The following is a 27,656-nucleotide window of genomic DNA, read 5'->3' as shown; positions in this document are numbered from 1 at the left end:
CCAGTTGGAACTTTATTTGTTTTGAACTAATGGTTTCCTTTTGTAATTTATCCATTTTGTTCTTAATTCTGGTCTCCAACATAGGTAACTCACTATGATCTTTATATTTATCAAAATATCCCTTCATATCGTTAATTTCCTTGTCTAATGTCTCAAGACAGACTTTGCGTTTGGATATTAATAGACGCATCAGTTCAAATGAACAATTGTCGAGTATGCGATTCCATTCAAGAATAAATGATTCACTCTGAAAATCAGTAGTGGACCTTTTGAATAACCTTAAGCCACGTGGTCTACATTTTTGTTCCACGTATTTTTCAATGGTGATCGCATCCCAAAGTTGTTTGTTTTCATTCACAAGCAGTTTTTCTAATTTGTCTGCCATTTCTTGCATATCATTTTGGACATTATCAACCACAATGGGAACATCCTCCTCAGAGAATATACGATTAATGTCAATATTCCTACTGACTCACTGTGCAAACAGTAGAGACATAGGGAAACTAGAAAGCAGCTCACCTCAAGGGGAAAAAAACAGATGGGAACACAGAACAGGTGGGCGCTAACTAGATATACAATAAACACAATAAAAACCTTGCAAGAGTTTGTGAGCCTCTTTGAAGGGGCTGCCTAAAATACTAAAACTGACCCCCTGGTCAGAATGGTTAAAAGGAAAAGAAGTGCGTATTATTAGGCGCCAAACGGTAAAGGATATATCACACCAGATGCAGGGCCAGGATATATCACACCATCTGCACGGCTTCCATTGAGCGCCGATAGAGGTTACACGCACACACGCCGGCTGGCGTGTGTAACTCTCCACCTGCAGATCTGTTCCGGTGCAGTGGCTGTGCGAGCAGCAGAGAGGGGATACTCTCAAAATTATCCACCGCCTGTTTTTATCTCCCGTCCGGTAAGTGGGCAGTCCACCTGGTGTTGCTGTGTGCCGGTCCTAACCATTTGTCTTTTCATTACTTCTATGTATTTTTTATTTTTCATACGTCCATTGTTTTAGTATATATTTTATTAAATGTTTTTTAAATAATCTTTCACCTCGATCTCAACTGTTAGTCACTAGTCTTGTATGGTGTGTGTAGTTTATGTTGTTTGTCCTTTTCATATACAATATTACGCTATGTTTTGTGCTTTTGTTTTATTTCTTTCAAGCACAACCCATCTGTCCTGAGCCTTATCCTGGCCCTGCATCTGGTGTGATATATCCTTTACCGTTTGGCGCCTAATAATACACACTTCTTTTCCTTTTAACCATTCTGACCAGGGGGTCAGTTTTAGTATTTTAGGCAGCCCCTTCAAAGAGGCTCACAAACTCTTGCAAGGTTTTTATTGTGTTTATTGTATATCTAGTTAGCGCCCACCTGTTCTGTGTTCCCACGCTTTATAAAAGACTACTTGTCATGTAAGTTTTATTATGACTATTTTGTGATTAAACATCCTGTGTACAATATATGTTCATATTTCTCATGTCATGTATTATTAGTAGGAACCTTTCGAGTATTTCAAGACCAGCAAAACGTTGGAGCATGATATGTACATTATATGTAGTCAATATGTAGTTGTCACCTTGTCCAGTAAGGATGGATCTTGCTGTTGGCAGTTTTAAGACATATATATTCAGATTTGGATGTAACGACAGAATTATTTTTATTGTGTCTTTTCTTCCATGTAGTAGATTAAGAAAATATGAGGACCAAAAATTGTAGATTAGGTACACTATACTATATGAGAAATCTGTGACTACTGTGCATATCATTAAGCACAATTCATGGAAGTACTACTCTACTACTGGATTTTGTTATGGATAGTTTTTAAAGTCCTTTTTGAATGAAGATTTCCTGTCTTTCTTGAGGCTCCATTCAATATTGACTTAAATCATTTCTGTGACATTTGCTATGACAACAAAACATATGTTGCTCCTGATACAGTATCTGTCTCAATATTAGCATCCTCCTCCTAGCATACTGTCTTTAGAGCATGTGCATCTCTATTTTTCTCCCTATGTGTATTGTGACATTGTCCAAAGATGTTAGGCAGCTTTCTGCCACGTTTTAGGTCAGAAAGTGCAGGAATTGTGCAAAATGATCCATTCCACAGCTTCACATTAACTCAGGCTGGTGGATGGAAAATCCAGACCACAGATTACAATGTGTCTTGTTCTCCCTCACCTGCTCTCCTAATCACTAGCACAGGTATTTAGAGCAGAAAGGGTTGCTTTTCACTCTCTCTTCTTAGAGCCTGGAGACTGGGGGTTTCGCTGCTCCCCTGCATCCAGTTCGGGGTGGACGGCCCCTTCAAGTATCACAGTACCAGAGGATTTGCCTGAACACTTGGGACCGAGTTCCCACCACGAACAGATAAGACAAGCAAATGTTTATTGCTGAATCTAAAAGACTGTATGCTTTATCTAGTGACCCTAAATGAGAGGGCATTGTTTTAAGCTGGGGAACCAGGTTAGTTGGCCCAGCAGCAGTTAGACAGGCTGATTCTGCTGTGTAGTTAGATCCCTGAATGGGATAGGATTTTGTTTATATGATTTGGTTTTGTTTCTTGAAATGACAGTGTGGGAAATACTATAACACTGATATGAGTACACCGCTGAATGTTATATCTAAGTGCCTCTTGCCTACACATGTTAAAGCTGCAGCCCTTACTTGGATGAAAATAAAGCAGGCAGAAGCCTGAGTTAAGCAACGTAATACTTTGCATGATCCTATTTTTGTATAATTAACCCTAGAAGACTGTGTCGGGAAGAACCCAGACAGACGTCAGTGCTGCAAAAGAGGGGCGTTTGTCACAGTATGCATACTGTATGTCTGTATGACTGCATCTCTCTCTATATATCTATCTCTTTCTCTCTGGGTTTTTTTCCCTCCAGAATCTGTTTCATGGATTTTCCTGGCCAAATCCAATCTGATGAATGAAATCTGCTGTTAGATTACTTAATTATAAGGACGCCCGATATCTTAAAAATCTGTCATCAGGTTTTGGGCGAGAGAAAGGACTTCGCATCAGGCTGTTGAGTCAAGAGATGGTGCAGAGTAGAATTCGGAAGGTGAATATCAGAAAAGGTAATAAACACATTGGGCCTCATGCAGAGAGCAGCGCTATTTGAAATCTCGCCATTTTCCCGCGAAAATCGCGCTAAAAACAGGTGAAAATGGCGAGCTAGGGAAAACGCGTCATTTTTTTTTTATTTTTTTTTAAACTCGCCTTTCTACCGGCGAGAACCTAAATCTCCCCTGTTGAAAAAATATCCATACTCAGAAAGGCGCGATCGCCATCTAGTGGCTGATCGCGCCAATAACATGGAGAGAAATTCTCTATTTACCTCCGCCAAAAAAATTTGGCACGAAGCTGGAGGTCGGCGGCCGGGGGGGAGAGAAAAAAAAACGCGTTTTTTTTTCAACACGTTTCAACAGCGCTCATATCGCTGGTTGAAACTCTCCATATGCAGAAAGGATTCTAAATGCAGTTTTCGGACCTTTCTGCATATGGAGAAAAAAACTCTCTATTAAAGCTTCTTTTTATTCCCCTCTCCAATTTTAAATAGCGCTGCTCTCTGCATGAGGCCCATTGATTGTATTTTATTTAATTGTGTATTTTCTTTGTTTGATTAAATGTCCCGGTCACGTGGGCCGTGATGTGGGAGAATTTAAACATGGGGATACCGGGGCCTGCATCTCAGGAAGAAGGGGGTCCCCAGGCCTGAAATTAATGATTCCGCTCCGGAGACCCTCTGCTTCAACACTTTCTTAAAATAAAATCTGTGTGATCGCCTATTGGAGGAGCGCAGGGAGAGTGACTGATTCAGTCTCACTCTTAGTGCACGTCTATTACAGACAGGTGCAGCCCAGTAGGATTCACACATTGAGTCACATTCAAACCATGGACCCCCTAGAATCGGGGCCTCAACAGGCAAGGTAAGGAACAGGGTAGGAGCGGAGGGGGCAGGAGTGGGGGTGGGGGGTGGGGGAGGTACAGCAAGGGACAGGGACAGGAGACGATCGCGTCTTGAACCGGACAGGGGGGGGAGGGGCCACCAAGGGGGTCGGTCCATCCGTCCATCCGGAGCTGCATCCAGGAGACCGCTAGTAGAGGGGCAGGATGGGGAGAACACCAGGGGAGCCCACGACAGGGGGAGCAGGCTAGGAGCAAACCAGGCAGGAGCAACGCTTCCCCTCCAGCGGATGGGGAACGGACAGATAGATATTAAAGGTGCTCTCATGTGGCTCTCAATTCCAGACGACCCACGACTGTGGTGGAGGCGTCTGATTATCAGGGCTCCAGCACTCCAAGGGCTGCCAGTAGCAGACGGGACAAAGCAGCTCGGGACGGTGGGTGAGTTCTTCTGTTGTCCCTTTTTCTTTTCTTTTCCTCCTGGGCTGTTATGTCTCCACGGCTCTGAGAACTCTCTGAGAGGCGATCCTCTCAGAAGCTCTATGTGGGAGCGCAGGGTGGCGGGAACTCGGCTTCTCCTCCTCTTCTCCCTGGTTCTCCAGCCCCGGCAGTCCAAGTGATTTTAGAAAAGCGGGGGTGTCTTCTGGTCTTGAGATTGACCTAAACTTGCCGTTCTGCTGTACGATCAATTTGAACGGAAATCCCCATCTGTATCGGATTTTTTGGATGTTTAAAATTTTTATTAGGGGTTTCATGTTACGCCTTCGTTGTATGGTGGCACTAGAAAGATCATTGTACACTTGAAGGGCTTCGTTTTGGAAGTTGATTTCCCCTCTCTCTCTGCTCACGAGCATGAATTTTTCTTTTATGGAGTATGAGTGCATCCTTATGACGACGTCTCTTCTCCTTCTAGGATCCTCCGAGCGAGGACCTAGCGCTCTATGAGCGCGATCTATCTCCAGGTCCCTGGGGGCAAGATCTGGGATCAGGGACAGGAACAGTTCTTCCAGGTAAGTTTTAAGATTCTCAGTTTTTATTTCTTCAGGGATGTTGCGGATCCGGATATTTTGGCGGCGGTCTCTGTTTTCATGATCCTCAATAGATTCCTTCAGGGAGTTGATATCATATCCTTGGCGGCATATCTCGTCCTCTGCAGCGGTTTGGGAAATGATCACCTCCTCCAGTTTGCCTTCAACCTTGTCTGTGCGCCCTGTCAATTCATTTATTTCCGCTTTAACCCCAGTTATGGCCATTTGTAGGTCCTCTTGAAAGTTGTGCCTCATTTTTGTAGAAAATTGTTCAAATAGCTGTTCCAAATAGGCTTTTAAATCTCTACCGTCTCTCCTGTCTCCCGCGCCCCCACACCCCCCCCCAGCCCCTCGTGGGTTCGTATCAGTCCCCTGTGAGTTTTCTTCGGCGCCATCTTGGCCTCGGCCCGTCAGTTTTTGTATTCTCTCACAAAATTTAGCAATTTCCTGATTCCCTGCTCTTTTGAGTTTATATGCCATCTCTAGGTGTTTGCCTTGTCGGGTCCCTGAAAAGGTATTTGTTTTTATTGTATTTTTTGCTTGATCTAGTTGCTTTTAGGCAGGGAGTCTCGGGAGCTCTTCTCTCAAGCAACCATGCTGGCTGACGTCACCGGAAGTCTCCAAATCTTAACATTTATTAAAGTAATTTTACCATACAGTATATACGCCACAGACTTAGAAAACATTTAATAAATAGCTCCTTTTTTATCTATTCAAATGTATATCAGAAAGAAAAAGTCCTTGTGACTCTATGGGGAAAAGTCCTCACAAAGATCCATATTTACTAAGTGGTGTTAAGCCATAAGAAAAGACAGCATACGTTGCAGTAAGACACATTACAGCCCATTCACAAAATGCAAACTACAACATACATATGAGTTAATTTGTAGAACTTTGACAGATTGATTTGCCTGACAATTTGTTTTGTAAATGTTATTTAATTTTTGCAGAAAGTGCTTTCGTACTGTAATAAGGAGCATGTTCAAAGTACTATAAAATGAGGATCACTATTTATTGTGATCACAAATTTCTGTAAATAATATTGATTATGTTGCCCTGTTTCACAGCCCACATTTGTCTTTGTATCATGCATAGATCTTTTTAATTACAGTTCGGTAAAGTCTGTTTTTCACTTTATGAGGCAGAGGAATATGTTTATTTATGCACTTAATTATGTTTACTGAAAACATAAAAATTAACTTTATAAGCTGTTTTATACCAACGATGTTAAAGTGAATTTATTTGGAAGAACAAGTTAACAGCAGTGGCTTAATTACCGCCCAAGATGCCCGCTTGGTGAAGGGGAGAGGCCGGACCTGAAGGGAAACAGAACCCTCCCTCCGTAATCGAGATGAACCCCCACAGCAATTAAACTGATTGTGGGGGAGAGAGGTGGGGCCCCTGTAACAGAGCAGCCCTGTTCCATCGACATCACGGCATCATATGACTCTGTGTTGTCATGTGACATAGCAAAGTCACATGAAGCGTTGTCATCATGTGATGCAGCAACGTCATAATATTGCAACGTTGCAGGAGGAGGTCTGGTAAGTTAACTGCCCGGGGGCCCCTTACACTGAAGTTGTGCCACTGGTTAAGAGTGTCAAATTTGACTCCTAAAAACAAAGCAATTACTTTTGAAGGAAAGGGTTTACAAAATAGAAATTTAAAGCATGTACAGTCTGAATAAAATGCTGATCACTGTCAATTTTTTTTGTATATTTCTTTTCCCCTGTTTACTGGAAACATACAGGCACATCTTCTGTTCTTAACACAAGCTGAAATGCACAAGACCTTTTACATTAGAATGCAATGATTTAGAAGTACCCTTAAGGCACACTCTGTAAGCAGTTAATTACATTGTGGGTATTCTAGACCAGAAGAAATATATCATCACCAAACATATTCAAAGAAATGTCATTTTAAATATAAAACACATTATTCATATTTATAAAAAATGGTAGGCATAGAGAAGAATCTAGCTATTTAAGGTGGTAATAACTATGCGTACAGTAGTTTAACCCCTGCATGGCGATAGGAGTAGGCATCTATTAATTCTACATTCCAAGCTATATACTAACTATTTCTGTCACATTATTTATTAATAGGAAAAGTATGGAAGCATTAATACAGTGGTGTTTAAAGCATGGATTAATAGGGCTGTTCCTGTGAATTGTAGGATTAATTGCCAGGAAGCCACAGGATACCAATTTCTAAGCGAGAAAAGCCCAGGTAAGCTATTTACAAGAATGTTTTTATAAGTTTAGGAAGCATCTTGCAGAACCATTATTTTAACTACAGATTGAACAGTAAAGATATGCAATTGTTTCGCAGTTTGTTTTGCAAATATTTTCACTATTTAATTTTTTTTTTACATCTAATGTACATCTAATGTACATCAAATGTATTTTTCCTAAAAATGCTCCTCCCGTATATGGCTATATTTAGATTTGCTATATATACATACTGTAGGTGAGATTTTCTCACCTACAGAATGTGTTATATATTCTCCAGGTCATGCTTACTCTGTTGAATATATTTTGAACTACTGCATATTAATTGGTGCCCAAGTTACCTTTACTAAGCAATGAGGAACTTTTGTACTCATAACTTTAGGCAGCTAGGATTTCTATGTGCATGTATTTTGAAATTTATGTATTTTAGTTTACTTTGGTATGTGGTTAATTTGTATGTTATTTTTTACTTTCATGCGCTGTAGTAATACATGCTGAGGATTTTAGAATGCTCCAGTTTGGGATTCTCAATTGATTCTCTTTTTGCGGGGTTCATGGATAGTGCATTAGAAATAGACAAAGTCTGACTAGGAGCAGGTGCCCTTGTGCGCTCAGCAGTTGAGGCCAATCAGAATCCCATTCCTCATCACTATGTAAAGTCAGGCAGTGTAATTAATTAAATGTAGGAGAAATTCACCAAATGAAGGCATTTAGGCAGTGCACTACAAAAGAAATTGGGCAAAAGATGCTGTTGCATATAAAGTGAAAAATGTACTTCTTGATAAAGCACCCTGTTAGGTGTGAAACGCGTAGGATTTATTTTGCAGTGCGGTGCCTTACTGCTTTATTTTGGTTATTTTCTCCTACATTCGAATTTAATTGTGGCTTACACACTGGAGGTCCCCTGCTATACTTCTGGGAAGGATGAAATAAATACACAGCAACAACAACTGAGTACCTACAGTACTTCTTGAAAAACAAGACTATTCAGCCTCACTGCATATTAAGAAAAATGTAATGCCACTGAAAACAGACTACATAATGTATCAACTGAGGTTAATACTGGAGAGAGTAGCTACCACTAGAATACTATGTTTGTTGCTATCCCACAAAGATTTGAAGAAAACAGACAAGCACACTAAAGGTAGGAATAATGTTGAAATGCATTAAAAAAAGGGAGATATCCAAATTTACTGCATAAAAAACATTAGCGTGTTCATAGTGATGAAACCAGGTGATTGTGCTGGATGGTAGTTGGGCAGCATCTGACTACCAATGATGATCCTATAGCTATACACAGCCCTCGTGGTTTGTCCAAAGAACAGGAAGTGACAGAAACGGCTTCACCAAATCCTTTTGCATTTCACACTTGAATGATTTGCGTCAGGGTCAGGCCAAAGGGACATCTTCCACAGTGTGTGTGTATATATATATATATATATATATACATATATATATATATATATATATATATATATATACATATATATATATATATATATATATATATATATCAAGCCCTTCACATCAATTGGCTAACATATAAATAATTCAATCAGTGAGCATTCAAAAGATGATTTACTCAACAGTGCGTGAGGAAGGGATTCAAAATACTATATATACAAAAAAATCTGAGTGTTCTAAATAGGTAAATACTAGTGAAAAAAATATATGAAAAACATGCTATATACAAGTATAGAGATGTGAATATATGATAAATAATTTGGTAAAAAAAAGAATTTTTATATTTTAAATTCAATAATAATTCAAATGAATATCTAGTTCATTAAATCATCATAAAATAAGGTTGCATTAGTACACACTAGAGTGCTCCATAGCATGAAACAATACATTTATTGGGAAGCGCAGGAAGGGAAACATGTTCACTCACAAAGGTAATAAAAAAGCAGGCAATTTGTGAATAATATCACCGCCAACCAAGCACATCAGTGTCCGCGATCCACAGTTGTTGTCTCACAACATGAGGGGGACAGCGGTCAGCTGGAAGACTGGAACACCTTGAACAATCAGTCCACAAGCTCTGTGTTAAGCCTCAGTGAAGCCTCTGGTTATGTTTGACCTCGATACTGCTCCTGGCGTGATCAGGCCTGGTCGCGCTCCTGCATGTTGATGTCGTGTCGAGTAGTAGTGATGTATCCTGATGCGTTTCATCGTACACGGACGACTTTTTCAAAGGGAAACCATTTTATATTTTAAATTCAATAATAATTCAAATTAATATCTAGTTCATTAAATCATCATAAAATAAGGATGCATTAGTACATACTAGAACTATATATATGTAACCCCGAGGTAAATTTGAACTTTCTGGCCCCCCTCCGCGAGTGCCGTGCGGTAGCGGGTGCCGCCGGAGGCTTTGACGGACCCGCCGGCACTTCGCGAGGGTGGGGGCCAGTGCAGGGAGCGGTGCAGGCTGGTTGCCGGGGACGCGATCGGGCCGTCGCTAGGGCCGCGATCGCGTTGCCACCGGCTCGGCGGCTGGAAGAGAGTGCGCCGCCATTGCGCGTTAGCTCGCGCATGCGCAGTAGGTACAAAGTGCAGGGAAGGCCCCAGAGAGATCGCGCGAGGGCAGGACAGGGAATGGAGAGGTTGAGGCGGCCATTAGGGGTTCGCGCATGCGCAGGGCAAGTGCGCACGCGGCCCCAATACATAGACAGCCCCCTGGGAACTACAATTCCCAGGAGGCTTAGGGAGACAGGCATCAGGTGCCTGAGTGTGGCCAATAGGGCTGGAGGAAGCTCAGCCCGGGAATATAGATACATTTCCCGGGCTTTGCATGCGTCAGTCAGGAAGAAGCAGAGGAAGGAGTAGGAAGGGTGCAGGGAGCTCGTGGCTCCTGCATCAGGTAAGGGTTCTCCCTAGATCCCCAGGCAGGCCCCAATTCCCGGGTAAGGGTAGGGGGTAACTGAAGAGGGACGCCTTAGACTGAGGAGGGACGCCTTAGCTAGGGAGGTGACCCTTGAGTGTGGGAAGTGCTGGTTTGGTAGTGCCACAGCGGAGAGTGCTGTGGGCACTGTCAAAGAGGCACGGTGTGCTAGCAGTGGGATTGCTGCGGGATCCGGGTGGCTGTGTGTGATTGCAGCTGTCTGGGTGTGTGTCGCTGCATGTGCTGTGCGCAGTGCGTGCAGCGTGCGTGCACGGTGTGAATCCCTGCAGGCTGACAGTGTAAGCTGAATGTTGGCTGCAGGTGTGTTAGGCTGCTAGGATTAGCAGATACAGTTGAGACTGGGTAGCTAGGGGAAGGGGGGCGGTTATTGTCCACAGGCCCTAGGAGTTTTCCCCAAGCCATCCCAGGTTGCGGTTCTTCAGGGACAGGCCCTAGGTTAGGGTTGCTGTCACTCAAGTAGTAGGTATTGATAGGAAGCGGCGGTTGCTGTTCCCACGCGGTTGGTGTTGCCGTGGTCCGGTTGCAGTTCCCGTGGAGCGGTGGGACCCTCGCTGGGGTCCACCGGCAGAGTACCTGGAAAGGATCAGACGGACGTCTGACCCTTTGAGAAGAAAGTTGCGGTACCGAGCATCGGAGTGCTCGGAAGGTATCTTCCATATTCTAAGTGCACCAACTGGGCCCTAGCTTAAATAGTGACTGCGCAGTCACCCACGACCTTTCGTAGGAGGACGAGACATTGTGTGTGGGGTGATCACAGGACACTGGGTGGGGTACACCAGACATTGGGTTGATGTGATGCGGGTAGAGCATCTGGTTATGGTTATGTTATGTAATGTGTTATATGTGTGTTAAGTAAAGAGTTAGTTATTGGTTATCGTATCTGTGTGTTATTGTATTTCTTACTCAGGGCTATCTTTCCTCACGGGGGATCCTGGGTAAGTGGAGGCGCTGCACCAAGTAAGGGTAAGGGTTTTTCCCCAGGCTCCCAGCTAGCGGAGGCTCAGATCTCCTGGAGCCACACAGGTTATGCAGTACCAGTAGTCCCTTAGAGCAGGTGTGTTACAGGGAAAGGGACCGGTTAGACCACGAGGGGCCAATGTGGGATTGGGTGGGTCGGCCGGTTCACAAAAAGGGCTACATATATATATATATATATATATATACACTGCATATATATACTGTATATGTATATACAACTGTATGCTCATCTGCATGTCTTAGGCAGGTCTGCAACCCCGCCTTTCACCATTATCACCCAGCACACAGCACTTCCACTGCAGCAAGGGATTCTGGGGAATGACATGCAAATGAGCACACAGTGCCACTTTTTGCTTCAAAAACCATTTTTAGCATGGTTCCCTATAGGCTTCATATATATATAAAGTAATTCATCTTAATAAATATACAAATCTAATTTAATTTAAATAGTGTAAAACTTCAATGATAGGTGAAAATCTATTAGAAAAAGGCTATAAAGTTGATCATCTTTCATTTGCAGTACAATTCATGTTTATATAAGAAAAAAATAATTTACTGTACATAAAAAATGAAATATAAAATGATCACATCAAAAACTACATATAACATCAACAATGGACAACAATATAAACAAAAGCATAATCAAAAACAATACTACGATTAGAACCATACCTAGGATTTAAAAAAAAAAAGGAACCATTTCAATTTGATTATTTAACCCCATGTGGTGCTTAGTTTTCAAAGTGTAAATCCCAAACTGTTCTTACATAGTAAAAAAAAAGATCTCTATCTCCACCTCTTGCATTGCAAGGAATGTGGTCAATACTAATAAATTGTAGTGAATTGGGATTACTTTGGTGAACTTCTAAAGAACTCAAAGCCTTTCTCTGTGAAAGAAATATGGGGATATTCTTAATATTATTAATATGTTTCAATATGTAGATATAGTAAGACTGACTGTGGACCAACAGGCTGAAAACTGTGGCCTGTGAGCAGTTTGTCTATCCCCCCCTCCCCCCCCCCGAAAATTTGTAAATTTTGTGACCTGGGAGGATTAAAGCAGTGTTAATCCTCCAGGGACAGACAGTCTGTAATAGTTTTGCGGAGGAGTTGTTTGGTGGGAATTACGTTATATCCACCAACCAATCAAGAACCATTTGATTCCTTCCCTTTTTTTGAAATCACATCACCAAAAAAGGAAGGAATCACATGGTACAGCAACCAATTAGGTTGCTTGTAGCATGTAATTCCATCAAGCGTGATTGAGAGGTAATTCTCAGCCAAACTGATGGATGATCACATGGTACATCCACCAATGGGTGGTCACATGACCAATGTGCTGGTTACATTGATCAGATGGGAACTAGTTTTCTTTTAAAATTAAATTCATGAAAAAAATTTGCAACATTTCCAAAAGATTTGGAAAAAAATTGAGTGCCTTTTTTGATTACAAATAAAATTTGAATACAAATTTGTGAAATATGCACAAGATTTGCAAAGAAAAATTGTGAACTAAAATGCAACTAGTACTGTAGGCACATCTCTAACCACATGTTGTTGAGGCGGAAAAGGAACTGTATATAAAAAAGTAATCATCACTTGCTTCTGAATCCTGTATTCTTCTGATCTGCTCCATACAGTGCACTTCCTCACCCTTATTAACATGATTATAGATAGATGGGCACAGTCACCCTGGGACAAAGAGTGCTTTGCTCAACATGGCACTTACAACAAGTACTAGCTGTCTGGAAACAGTTAGCTGTAGGCAGCACAGTAGACTTCAATTTCCGTCCATAGACACTATACCACATGACTCACTACCAACTCAAACTCCCATAGGTAAATTGTGTATTTCTGCCTGTCTGTGCTCTATTTATAGTTTGTGTACTAAATAATTTTCAAACCATGACCATTTCCCGAAACCTTTTAGAACTGCAAAAGTCCAAAACAGTCTGTTTATTTATTTATAAAATGTTTTACCTGGAAGTAATACACTGAGAGCTACCGTTCGTTTTCAAGTATGTCCTGGGCATTCATTTTTAGTGAACAGCAACCACTGTAGGAAAATGAAGCACCCTAATAAAGACAAGGATCCAAAGATTCTAAAGGGCTGGGGGGGGGGGGGAGTAAGGAAAAGCGTTAAAAAATAAATCACTAGTTTGTGTTTGCATGTATGAAAGGGGCTTTCTCACCCAGAAAACATTGTGCTGTTGTGTCTCTAAAATACATATTCAACAGTAAAATAAGACCTTCACCAGATCTTTGATTTTATGAACTAAATAACAATATCACTGGGAGACCATGTTCAGGAGTCAGGAGTGAAAGCAATGTTCAAGGAATGACATTACCAAATTGAGTATAGTTGCTTAATGTCATGTAATTTAAGTAACAGTCATTTATTTTTACATGCAACTAACAGATTATACTGCTCTGTTTGCAAGATTTGTAGATACAATGATTTCTTGCCATAAACACTTTACTGTTCACCTTACTGTACTTGCCAGAAGCACAGAGAGATAAATGAGTTAGTCAAGGTCACAAAGATTTAGACCAGGATTTCCCACTTAAAAACTATAGCTTTTCTGTAGGGGATGTCCTCGCATCTGAATAATGTCATCTTAACATCAGTTAACATTTTTCCTGAATGTCGAAATGTTTGCAAGGAATCCATATACAGTATATATAGCACGACTAGAGTGCAAGACAAGATTATTTATTTATTTGTGTATTATTTAATTCCTTCAAATAAATCCATAGCTTCATTTGTAAACCTTGATCTGATAACATTCCATATATTATGTGCTGTAAGTTAACAGACTCTTTTTGCTATGCACTGAGAGGGTTAAACACTATTGTTCACTGTACTGTCAATCAGAGAAGACCTTGCAGCATGTTCCTGGATAATTCATGCTGACTGGTACAAGTCAGCAGTCTGCTGCATTCTGCACTAGCTGCAGTCTTTGGATGAAGATGAATGAATGCATGTGTGACTTTAGCTATGTTAATCAAGGGAACCGATTGGTACCAAAATATACACATATTATAACCACTGTTTCTTTGATCAGAAGTGATCCTGTGCCTGAACATTGTAGATAATTTCTACATACTTTGATGCATTCATACTGTATGTGTCAATGGCAAGTGAGTCTCTATTGTAGTCAATGTCATCACAGACATTATCCTACCCTCAGGCAGTCTAATTATGAATACCAAGTTATTTGATAACAAAATCAGATGATAATTAACATAATAAACACAATCCCAGCAAGTTTAGAACCCCAAAAACCACCACATTATATATATATATATATATATATATATATATATATATATATATATATATATACACATATATATTCATGTAGAGGTATCAGTACCGTGTTAGCCGAGCTTCAATAATCAAAAAATAAATAGATGATACCGTTCTGTGGCTAACGTTAACCACAGAATGGTATCATCTATTTATTTTTTGATTATATATATATATATATATATATATATATATATATATGTGTGTGACCTTGGGCAAGTCACGTTATTTCCCTGTGCCTCAGGCACCAAAAACATAGATTGTAAGCTCCACGGGGCAGGGACCTGTGCCTGAAAATTGTCTCGGTAAATCGCTACATAAAACTAGCAGCACTATACAAGAACATGCTATTATTATTATTATTATATTTTAGTGTCAAAAGTAGTGCTACAGAGCGTGGCCAAACATATACAACAAAAGACAGAAAAGCCCAATGCTACTGTACATTCAATGTGACAAAAATACACAGTGAAATACTTATATATTCTCTTGAATAAGGGTAATTTAGTTAAACCCTTTGGCCAAAGCATTATAAGCTTGCGAGCCACGTCAAGGCATGACCAGTAAACAGGTCCTAACACTACCTACCAAATTCTCATTTACCTCTGATGATGGGAGAAGGGCCACAACGGACCTGGATTGCACAAGAACATGAAAAAAACTTTGCTACTTAAAAAATGGAGTGAGCTTAAACCATGGGAGGAGGGGCAACTAACCTCCAAACAACAATTATCAGTTGAAAATCAAATTAATAAACACAATCCCAGCAAGTTTAGAACCCCAAAACCCACCACATCATACATACTTAACACACACACACACACACACACACACACACACACACACACACACACACACACACACACACACACACACACACACACACACACACACACACACACACACACACACACACACACACACATACACACACACACACACACACACACACCATTTAACAATGGTTTTTCAGGCAAAAGGTGACACGGTGTGTTCATTTGCATGTCATTTCCCAGACTCCCTTGACGCACTTTATGCTGGGGGATAATGGTGAAAGGCAGGGTTGCAGACTTGCCTAAGAATGTGCTCACAAGTGATCTTTTTATTATATACACATATATATATATATATATATATATATATATATATATATATATATATATATATATACAGCATACGAACCAATCCAAGGACCAGTAAAGAGACAGCAAACTGCACGGGGTTAATAAAAAAAAAACCTGTATTCAATACATAGACACACGTAAGCTGACGTTTCGGTCCCACATGGAGACCTTCCTCAGGGCCGTGCAACCAACAAGTGATAGTGACCATACATATATACCCCCACCCATGATGCACTACAACAAAAAGAACCAATCACCAACATGTAATTAAAAACGGCATTCAGCATAGCTGTGCATCCATGTGCTCGCTGGCGTTTGGGTCACTGTTGCGGCTGTGGCTATCCCAGGTAGCGTGTACCCTTAAAGGAACGGAGTCTTCTCCATGTGAACCTAGCAAGTCTTCGGTGTCTGTGAAGTCACTCCCTTCGTGTTGACATGGTGCGCTGGTGTTTACACTGAAGAGGCTCCTTGTGTAGTCTTCAGTGCATTGGCCTGGATCCTCTGAGGCTATCCATCTGTACGGTTGCTCCCCGCCATCCTATTGCGCGGCTGCTTCTAAGTCTTCGGCTTGGGCTATGGCGACAGCAGCTTCCCTTTCTTGATTTAGGGCCTTTAGGTTAACGTCCACCTCTGTCTTTTTCCGTGCAGCGGTGGTAGTGGCTGCAGCGGCGGTAGCGGCAGAGGTGGCAGTGGCTGCAGTGGCGGTGGCAGCGGCTGTCTGCTCCTCCTCTTCTTTGCGGGCCCTTTCTAGTTTCATGGCTGCCTCTTTCTGAGCGTATGCGGCCCTGGCATGTGCGGTCTCTGCGGTGGCTCACGCCTTGGTGGCGTTTGCGCTTGCGCTAGACACGTGAGATTGCGCTGATCTTGCTGATTTTGACGAGTGTCTGGATGTGCTAGAGCGCTGCGATGCGGTCTCCAGGAGGAGCTCTTTTCTCTTGCTTTGGGCGTCCGTGATGGCAGTTCGCACGCGGCTGTCACGTGTCAAGTCAATATTATGTTGTAAGTCCCTTTCTTGCAGGCTTTCGCCGGTGTTAGCCCTGGCCAAGTAAGTAACGTATGCCTCTGACAGCTCTTGGTAGCATGAGTGATCTATCTTTAATTGAGCTGTTGTACGGAATTGCCAGCGCCGGCGACATTGCGTATTCCAAGTGTGGTTGTTTCCCAGGCCTTCTCTAATTTAGCGTGGTGCGCTTCAATGTCAGTCTCATATTTTTCGCGGGCCTTTTGTGTCAGTGTAACTATTCGTTTAGGCCTTGTGTCTGCCTGTGCCTGTTACAGTTGCGCAGCGGTCTCTGTGTCTGAGTGGTCACTCTCCTGCATTGTGTCTCTTGAGGATCTGAGTTCTGCCATGCTGCAGGTGTGTGTAGGCCTTTAGCCAGTGCATGTGGCGTGCGGTCTGTTTACCTGCGTCAGCGATGGATGACTGTCTCGGATAGTGCCGGTAGGTGTCCTGCAGCGGTAAGCGTAGGAGTAGCTGTACTTACAGGTGTCCGGTGGCTCTGACCCGCGTCCTGGCGGTGTCAGGTGGTGTGGCCCTTGGTGGCGCTAGCCGTGGGAACGTGCACAGGGTAAGGTGAGATGGTACTTCCTCACTGTCAGGCTGTGCAGAGGGTGTAGTTTATTTTCTTCTGGGAGAGGAGGAGCGCAAATGTGCTCAGTGGTACATGTGAATAAAAGAAATAAAGGCAAATATAGTGCAGAGTGTTGATACTAAAAAATGTCAATCTTTAAGCCTTAGGTAGTTGCACTCACAAAATTCTTGTAAAAATAAGCATGTCAGAGATTCTTCTCTCTCTGACTGGAGCACTTGTGATGGATGTATGTAGTATTTCTCAGGATATCCCTCAATAGGTGTATGGTATTGGCATGAAAAAGAAAAAGATAAAAGCCACAATAGTGCATTCTATTTGACCAAATGTATTCAATACAGAGTATAAAAAGCAATTAAACTCACATTTCCAAAGAATATAACAGGCATTAGAGAGAACCGCCGAACATAGAAGGACCCCATCAGTACACAGCTTCTTAGCGCTTCACTCGCGTCTCACGTGCTTCGTCAGCGAAACGCGTAGAGTTAGTGTTGCTGGAGAAACCGGGGGACTGAAGGACTGGCAAATCGGAGCTGATCCCAGAGGCAGACTGCACTTCTGCCCTCACCTGTGACGCTGCCACGGAAGTGACGCATGCGGAACTCAGAGCGTGAGATGCGAGGGAAGCGCTAAGAAGCTGTGTACCGACAGGGTCCTTCTATGTTCGGCGGTTCTCTCCAATGCCTGTTTTATTCTTTGGAAATGTGAGTTGAACTGCTCTTTATACTCTGCATTGAATACATTTGGTTAAATAGTAAGCTGCTTGCTGTACTTCTGCAGGCTGTGTGCAGTGTAAACTGCTTGCTGTTTGTAAGGCTTTTGCTGTAGAAAGTCTGTGCTCTTTGGTATAAAGCCTGCTGCTCTGTCTGGCGGTGTAAAGCTGCTTGGGTGCAGAGACTATTCTGTATAGCATAAGGGTTGTGAGTAGCAGTTCCTGTATGTATTTCCAAGACACACGGTCTTCTTTTCACTATTCTGGATCCAGGGTCATGTCTGGGGTATGAATGAACCCAGCTAGCTTCAACTCAGCCCTCTTTCCAAAGCACAAGTCCTGAATATTTTCTTTACTTTATTTAGGAAGGCAGAAATAAAAACTGGCACTTGTGGATAAGATGTTTGTGTTGGAAAGGTGTATCTCTGTGGGTGCTTTGTAGTAAGGGCAGGTGAATGTGTCATGTTGCCTTGTTTAAGTGCTGCAACCAAGTTGGAACTATTATTCCCTACCACAAACCCAAACTCAAGTGCCCTGGCAATTAGCCCCCACTTTATGACATTCTGTAATATTGCTAACACTTCAGAAGCTGCGTGTGTCTTTTCTTAAAAACTCTGCATACATAAAGTGGAATGTGTACGGAACATGTTGCTGCTGCTGCTGCTGCAGACGTTGACTGTTTGTTTCTTTCACCAACTTTTGTGGCATGGACACTTGAAGCAACGTGTGATTGTGCTTCAGTAAAATGTTATAAAGTGTCAGGAACAAAGATGCTACCGTGACGTGAAGAGATCTGCTTGTTTGATACAGTCCAGATAGAGATCATACATCATAACCAAGCAAGCTGTGCATTCCTACAATCGTACCTGCAATGCTGCTGCAGTGATATAGTCTGCTTTAAACAGAATGAAAAGAAGAAGAACCAATATGAATGACGCTGAGCCAGATGCAAATGGTCACAGGGAAGAGGAGATTGCATGACACATGGAAGAACTCATTGCCAAGCAAGTATATAAATGGTATATAGTATTATGGTATATAAATGATATACCATTGATATGTTCTTTCTATGCTTTGTATCATCACAGGGATGCCAATAATGTTGCAATAGCTGCTCAGACCAGCATTGAGGATGATGTCAATAAAACCTCCCTTCCAGTTTTATTTCTCTAAGGACTAGAAGGCTGCTAGGGCTCAAGTTCAACTGCTGATTGTTTAGTAGTAGTACAGATTTAGTGGGCCTCAGTATTCCCCCAGACATACTTCAGAATATCACACAGTGTCCATAGGATTCTATGGTAAGTTTTCAGCAGAATACTGCAGTATTCTAAGGCATACCTTTAAAAAAAAGGAACGGCTACATCTATTTTATTTTTTCAGTTTCTTTCCATTATACTCCATAATTTTCTTTTTCTGCTATTACTATAACCACCAAACTATAGCCTCCTCTTTTGCCTATACAACTACCATAGGAGTCTTTACTTTTAATGTCTACTGTGTGCATGTATAGCTGTATTAACACACACACACAGTAGACAACCCCACAAGGCAAATAGTGTGTGCCCTCTTTATAGTATCTGCAGTAAGAAAAACATTTTCAGGAGATTTTAAGAGAAACTTGAGAAAATAAGAGAAATTCTGATGAATTTGCAATGCTCACTGACTTTTAATGCTCACTGAATTTTTTTGTACGGTGTGCAATGTTTGTGAAATGTTTGTGAATTTCACTTGATTCGCGAACTCCTGCATAAAATAGACCACTTCAGTTTCCAGTTCTACCCCAAAACCATGACTTAGGCTTTTATATATATAAGCGAAATAAAGTTGCAAATGATACTAATTTGTTTCATATACAGTATGGGGCTGAAAATGGATGCACCGTGGTTTCCTCCCATAAATTTACATTAAAAATGTACCATAATGTACACTAATCTTTAGTGTTTTGACATGTTAATTGCACTGTAGTAGTAACTCATCAAGTGATGATGCACTTACTGTACAAAAACAATAAGTGATAGATGACAAGATATAGTATTCAGCGTAACCCATACAACTTCCTGCCCTAAACCTTAGGATAATTATATCTAAATCCTTTAATCCTGAGAATTGGGTTATATCTCTGTAAAGCAGCAATAATCATAGCACTATGACTGACCACGGGCAAAACTCCTTGATTCAAACAATAAAGCATTAGTTATTGACAAAGCAGCGTCCATTTTGTACTCACCAACAATGTAAAACAAATGCGTACAGTTAATCTTCAGAATGTTACTGTACATTCTACAAATTAAGCATTACTGTCGACAGCATTAAAGGGCTTGTGAAAAGGTGATCGCAATATGGAGCACACCTTTACTATAGAATGTTATTGCAAAATATAAACCAGCCATGTAACATGAAACAAGTGTTAATTAAAATTGAATGATGTCTGGAAAATAATTTGTGCAAGAAGCAATATATACAATTCCACATCAAGATTCCAATATACCTGTTACTAGAGCTTATGTAGTCCTTACAGTAAATTGGCTGAAATAATTGTTTTCCCATGTGTGGGGCACTTGAGGACACAGCTGTAACTTGATGTCTGAATATTCCTTTCAGAACACATCAAAGGTTGAATAGGACTGAGAACCAACTTGCTTATTTTTGCTGTGTAGAGTAATGTTATCTTTTGAGTGAGTGGAGAAACCTGTGGACAAATTAGAACAACAAGTGCATATTATTGAGATCATGTTGGTCCACACCATAACTTGGCATTTAGTCTCTGGAGGAAAATGGCAAAAGTTGTTTTGTATTATTTCTTTACACTTTGCTTAATGCTATTAAATCAATCGACTTGGCAGCCAAATAACATGGTTTGTGCTTGAAGCCAAAAGAAGCATTGCCACACTTAGTTAATTTCAACACAAAAGTTGTTATCATAATAATGTGGATTGAATGCCAAGAATAGTGGGGATTCAGTTAAATGAGTAATGCACACTTGATAGTTTGCCTTGTTTGGGCTCATAGTTGCTCAGTGAACAGTATAATTGGGCTTTCTAACACTTCCAGCTCATTTGGCTCATTTTTGCATTGCCTGCACTCAACAAACATTAGAAACAAAGAAAGGGCAACAGCCATTTTATTTTAAATAAAGAGCTTTTGTATTCCCACTCCAATACATATGCTGCAACACAAATCTTTTTCTGTTCCATAATACTGTTCAGTTAAATTTAGGAACCCCTGTCTAGGGGAAGTTTGTACTCGAATGTGGGAGAGGGAGGTCCTCTTATGTATCTCAGACAGATACACTTCACAATAGCTAACTGATTCTCAGTGTACTGAGTTTATATCATGGGGATTTGATCAAGGCAAAAATCCTCTGGAGCAAACTCTTGGTCAGATATTCCTTTAAAACCCTGGCCTTTTTCTTTGTGACACAAATATTAATACCTTTTTTATTATCTTTAACTGAGCATGCAATGTCTTCTATATAATGTTTACCCTGTTCACTTATGTAACTGTATTTGTAACCATGTATTACAGTATTTGTCATCTTAACGCTATGCCCAGGACATACTTGAAAACGGGAGGTAACTCTCAATGTATTACTTCCTGGTAAAACATTTTTATAAATAATTAAAGAAGTGGAAGTGGTCTGCTTTTAAGGAAGCCAAGGGGACAGAACTACTACTTGAACAGTATATGCACAAAAATGGCCACGGTATAACAGAACAGGGAAAAAATATTCACTGTTCCATCTGCCAGAGTGCCAGACACGTACTGAATTGAAATACTTTATTTTACAATAAATAAAACTCTACCAACTGCAGGAAGCTATTCAACTTGCTTCCCACAGCACTCAAAGTGTTATTGGGTTGACAACTCTTAGGCACCTTAGGAATGAGGTATGGTATCATACCCAACATGATCAGAAGTTCAATCCACACAATCTCTGTTATTCAGATCAACAGCTCGAGGAGTGTGAGCGAAGCCAACTGATGGGTTGCAGTGCACACGGTCTACTAATAGCATACCTCCAAGAGATATCTATTGTGTTGATTGTATTTGTAATCTTGAATGAACTTCAAAGCACAAAGTAATACAGCTCAACCCCGTTATAGCGCGGTCCTCGGGGGCCACCCGATTCGACCGCGCTAGAACCGGGGTCGCGCTAATTTTTTTTTAAAAATGGCCGTCGTGCGCCCGATCGGGAGGGAGGGAGTAAGGAGGGAAGGAAGGAAGTAAGAGGTGGCCGGAAGCCCTACACATCCCCCAGCAGCGGCCCTCCGAGTCCAGCCGCAACCTGCTCCTTACCTCGCACCACCGGTATCCATCCCCCTCCACCGGCATCCACTTCCTCCCCCCCCCCCGAGGCCCTCACACCTACCGGCCCTCCACGGCATAATCAGTTTTGGGCCTAGCCCACGCGGCCCTCTGAGTCCCAGCCTGCTCCTCACTCACCCCCCCTACTGGCATCCACACCACCCCCTCCCTCCTCCCGACACCACCCCCTCCCTCCTCCCGACACATCCCCCCCTCCTCCCAACACCCCCCCTCCTCCCGACACCCCCCTCCTCCCGACACCCCCCCCCCTCCTCCTGATGCCAGCTCCGCTCCGATCTCAGCAGCCGACACCAAAGGTAGGGAGGGGGAGGTGTGGTGTGAGTGTGGTGTGCTGGGCAGTGTAGTGTGCTGTGAGTGCTGTGAGAGTGTGCTGTGAGTGCTGTGAGTGCTGTGAGTGCTGTGAGTGCTGTGAGTGCTGTGTGCTGTTAGAGTGTGCTGTGTGCTGTGAGAGTGTGCTGTGAGCAGTGTGCAGTGAGTGCTGGGAGTGTGTGCAGTATGCAGTGAGTGCTGGGATTGTGTGCAGTGTGCAGTGAGTGCTGGTAGTGTGTGCAGTGAGAGTGTGTGCAGTGTGCAGTGAGTGCTGGTAGTGTGTGCAATGAGAGTGTGTGCAGTATGCAGTGAGAGTGTGTGCTGTGAGCAGTGTGCAGTGAGTGCTGGAAGTGTGTGCAGTGTGCAGTGAGTGTGTGCAGTGAGAGTGTGTGCAGTGAGAGTGTTGCAGTGAGAGTGTGTGCAGTGAGAGTGTGTGCAGTGAGAGTGTGTGCAATGTGCAGTGAAAGTGTGTGCAGTGTGCAGTGAGTGCTGGTAGTGTGTGAAGTGAGAGTTTGTGCAGTGTGCAGTGAGAGTGTGTGCTGTGAGCAGTGTGCAGTGAGTGCTGGGAGAGTGTGCAGTGAGTGCTGGGAGAGTGTGCAGTGAGTGCTGGGAGAATGTGCAGTGAGTGCTGGGAGAGTGTGCAGTGAGAGTGTGTGCAGTGAGTGCTGGGAGTGTGTGCAGTGTGCAGTATGCAGTGAGAGTGTGTGCAGTGTGCAGTATGCAGTGAGAGATTGTGCAGTGTGAGTGTGTGCAGTGTGCAGTGAGAGTGTGTGCAGTGACAGTGTGTGCAGTGAGAGTGTGTGCAGTGACAGTGTGTGCAGTGAAAGTGTGTGCAGTGAGAGTGTGTGCAGTGAGAGTGTGTGCAGTGTGCAGTGTGCAGTGTGCAGTGTGCAGTGTGCAGTGTGCAGTGTGCAAAAAAAATGTAAAAAAGATTTATTTATTTATTTTAAACGGAAGACGTGAAAACCGCGTTATATGTGTATTCGCGTTATAACGGGGTTAAGCGGTAATATGTACTGAGGGATAAGAGTTACTGAGACCAGGTGACATTAAATAAAAGTTAAACAGAACATGGGCAACCTCACTGTACTGGGTTAGAAGAAAATGGTTGCCACCTCTGCTGCTCTAGGGATTACACAGTTATAACTGCCGTTTTACAAGCAAGCACTATTATTATTTGTAGATGAATATTCTTAGTACTATCTGGATGTTTTACATTTTCATCTTATGTATCGCACTTTCCCCACCCCTGAGAGATTTGTGGCTACGGTGTGTGTATATGGAGCAATTCCTGTGGTGCACAGGAGATCTGAGTCTCCGCTACTGGGAACCTGGGGCCTACATGAGTCGATGTTCAGTCGATGGTGCCTCCATCTGTACAGGATTCTATGATGTAAAATAACCCCGCTACAGGATCAGCATACAATAAAACACACTTATGAAAGATAACAGTTTTACTGAACATAAATAACCTAGGATATATATATATATACAGTTTTCGACAAATCCATTCACCTACAGGCCCGTGGCGACTGGATTTGACCCTGTGGCGACCTCCTCATGGCCGCCCAGCAGGGGGGGATTGGGGGCGGGACTAGGTGGCAAGTAGATTTTTTGGTTCGGCGAGTAGATTTTTGGGTGATTTGTCAACCACTGTATATGTATATATATATATCTAAAAAGGAAAAAAGAGGAGAGAGCGCACGCCCATAGCGTATAAAAGTATTTAATGAGGGGGCGGGGGGAGAGAGGGGGGTAAAAAACGCACTTACAAAAATGCAATAAAATCAAGCATATGTGATATATAATAATCACCACTATCCGGTTTTTCTCTAGACTCTTGGGGCAGTCCCAGGCTCCGTTGGTAAGGGAGCAACGTCACAGCAGATTCCCAGGGCTGGTAACACCATCCGGTTAGACTGCAGACTTTTGGGGCCGTCCCAGGCTCCGTTGGCAGTGGAGCAGAGTCCCAGCAAATTCACAAGGCAGGTGTGCTGTATAATAGTCCAAGAAAGAGGTCCCGTAATAGTGGTGCCTATAGCACTCGCGCCTGGATCAATACGCTCCAGCGCTTCGTGTAGACTCCAATGTCTGTGCGTCTGACGTCACGACGCTCCCTGACGCGTTTGGTCAGTCACGGCTAACTTTCTCAAAGGGATAACATGAGAGGGGGAGGTCCGGTATTATATATACACAACCTCATGATGGTAATTAAGAGAAGTAACCTCCCCTACTCAGCTGCAATCGTTTTTTGTGCTGCTACACATTTATACACACCCATTTACATAAAATACAGATAATTAACCCTAAAAGGATTGGAGGAGATGGTTGGAGTAGGAGCAAAATTTTAAAACATACACTCTGAATACCAGTCTAAATCCCAATTCATTTTGAATGAATTGCACAATTTGTACAGAAATACTTATATCTGCCAATTCACTTATATAAAAACCATAGATGTATACTATATGTATATAACCCATAGACTGGTATAACATTGTTCATAAAGACAGAAAAAAACTGAGAAATTCCTAAAGGGATCATACCAAAATAAAAATAAAAATAATAGAAGTAAAAAAAATAAAAGTAAAAAAATATATAAAAGCATTCAGCCTGCATGTGCTTCAAGACCTAGTTGACCAATAGTATATAAATTTATATATGGGATATGTTATAATTATCCACAGGGTGCATCAGTTAATTAATACTTGAGCACACCTAGTATATAGAGAGGAATGACTCACATACAGGCTAATACTATACATATATATTTAATAACTAAAAAACAAGAGATACAAACAGTAACATCATATATATTATATAAATAAAATGCAATAGTGTGTACATATACAGACATACACAATCAAGTACAAATATTGCCCTTGGTGGGTGTGTAGATAATTTAAAATTGAATATAGACAGTATCTCATGTGATCCTATCAGGAAAAAACTGATCAGATTGGGGATATTTTGAACCATCAGTCTGGAGCCTGTATGCCACAAACAAGGCCAGGACCCGGGGAACTAATTAATTGTGAGAACATATTTTAATTAATTGTATTGTTAAGTTATGTGGAAAAAGTATATTATATAAAATATATAAAGAGGTATATATATGAAAAAGATATGTAGTGTATGTGTAAAAGGAAACTTTACCATTTGTCTCATTCGCCAATGTTTACTACCCGGGCCCTAAATGGCCAAACTAAATTAAGTGCCTATTCAAGTGAATATTAATTTTGATTTTAATTTTAATTTTATTTTAATTTATATGAAGGCTATACAATAATTGTAATAGTGTATGTGAGGATAAATACCTAATACCATCTATTAAACCCTAGGATGATCTTATTTCTAATTAAACCACATAAATGTGCAAGTATAAAAAAAAAATTCAAAATACATCCATTATTCAGACGGGGGGAGAGAGGATGGATGGGGGTAGGGGGGGGGTGAGGGGATGGGGGGGGGGAAAGGGGGAGGGGGGGAGGGGGGGGAGGGAAGGGGGGAAGGGGGGAGGTGAATCTCTGGAGGAGATCCAGACAAAGGATGGACTGAGAAGCAGAGGAGAAGAACAGGAAGAGACATCCACGGAGTGACTAAACTAAAGTACTGACATCCAAACATTCGTTAAGTCCCCCAGGATTAAGGGTGCCCAATTGGTGAAACTAGGTCTTGAAGCACATGCAGGCTGAATGCTTTTATATTTTTTTTTACTTTTATTTTTTTTACTTCTATTATTTTTATTTTTATTTTTATTTTGGTATGATCCCTTTAGGAATTTCTCAGTTTTTTTCTGTCTTTATGAACAATGTTATACCAGTCTATGGGTTATATACATATAGTATACATCTATGGTTTTTATATAAGTGAATTGGCAGATATAAGTATTTCTGTACAAATTGTGCAATTCATTCAAAATGAATTGGGATTTAGACTGGTATTCAGAGTGTATGTTTTAAAATTTTGCTCCTACTCCAACCATCTCCTCCAATCCTTTTAGGGTTAATTATCTGTATTTTATGTAAATGGGTGTGTATAAATGTGTAGCAGCACAAAAAACGATTGCAGCTGAGTAGGGGAGGTTACTTCTCTTAATTACCATCATGAGGTTGTGTATATATAATACCGGACCTCCCCCTCTCATGTTATCCCTTTGAGAAAGTTAGCCGTGACTGACGAAACGCGTCAGGGAGCGTCGTGACGTCAGACGCACAGACATTGGAGTCTACACGAAGCGCTGGAGCGTATTGATCCAGGCGCGAGTGCTATAGGCACCACTATTACGGGACCTCTTTCTTGGACTATTATACAGCACACCTGCCTTGTGAATTTGCTGGGACTCTGCTCCACTGCCAACGGAGCCTGGGACGGCCCCAAAAGTCTGCAGTCTAACCGGATGGTGTTACCAGCCCTGGGAATCTGCTGTGACGTTGCTCCCTTACCAACGGAGCCTGGGACTGCCCCAAGAGTCTAGAGAAAAACCGGATGGTGGTGATTATTATATATCACATATGCTTGATTTTATTGCATTTTTGTAAGTGCGTTTTTTACCCCCCTCTCTCCCCCCTCCCCCTCATTAAATACTTTTATACGCTATGGGCGTGCGCTCTCTCCTCTTTTTTCCTTTTTAGATATCTTGTGGACGTGGTTGGTCCATATTGAGAGCTGCCGGAGACCCTGCATACCAGCACCTATACCATTCATTGGACTATTTGAGGACTGGTTTATCCTTTTTTGCCTTTTTTATACTGTATATACTATTGTTCATGTTTTTGTGGGCCTGATACTATTATAGGTCCGCAATACCATATATGTGTATATATTGCTTATATTATTAAGATATTCATCCATATTTACATCATATTGTTATAGCATATATATATATATATATTTATTGTATATGTTCTTTAGAGGCGCAGCTTTTTTCTTTGTTGTTTGTGTTACATTAACCCCCCAGCAGCAGCCTTTGTATAGGAACTCATTAATATACAAACATGATGCAATCAGCAAAAGAGAGACACTCCAGAAGGAGTGGATTAATCCCTTCATTAATTACAGAGGATAATATGGATACAGAAAATAAAATAGATATAAAAGGTAATTTTTTCACATTAGAAACTTTAATGAAGGAAGAAATGAGACACTGGTGGGACGCTTGTTCTTTACAAGATTATACAGACCGTAAGATCATCCCCAGAGGTCTAAGGGTAACTAAATCCCCCA

Source organism: Ascaphus truei, chromosome 2 (assembly GCF_040206685.1).
Source record: "Ascaphus truei isolate aAscTru1 chromosome 2, aAscTru1.hap1, whole genome shotgun sequence".
Classification (NCBI taxonomy): Eukaryota; Metazoa; Chordata; class Amphibia; order Anura; family Ascaphidae; genus Ascaphus; species Ascaphus truei.
Note: the sequence above shows the minus strand (reverse complement) of the source record.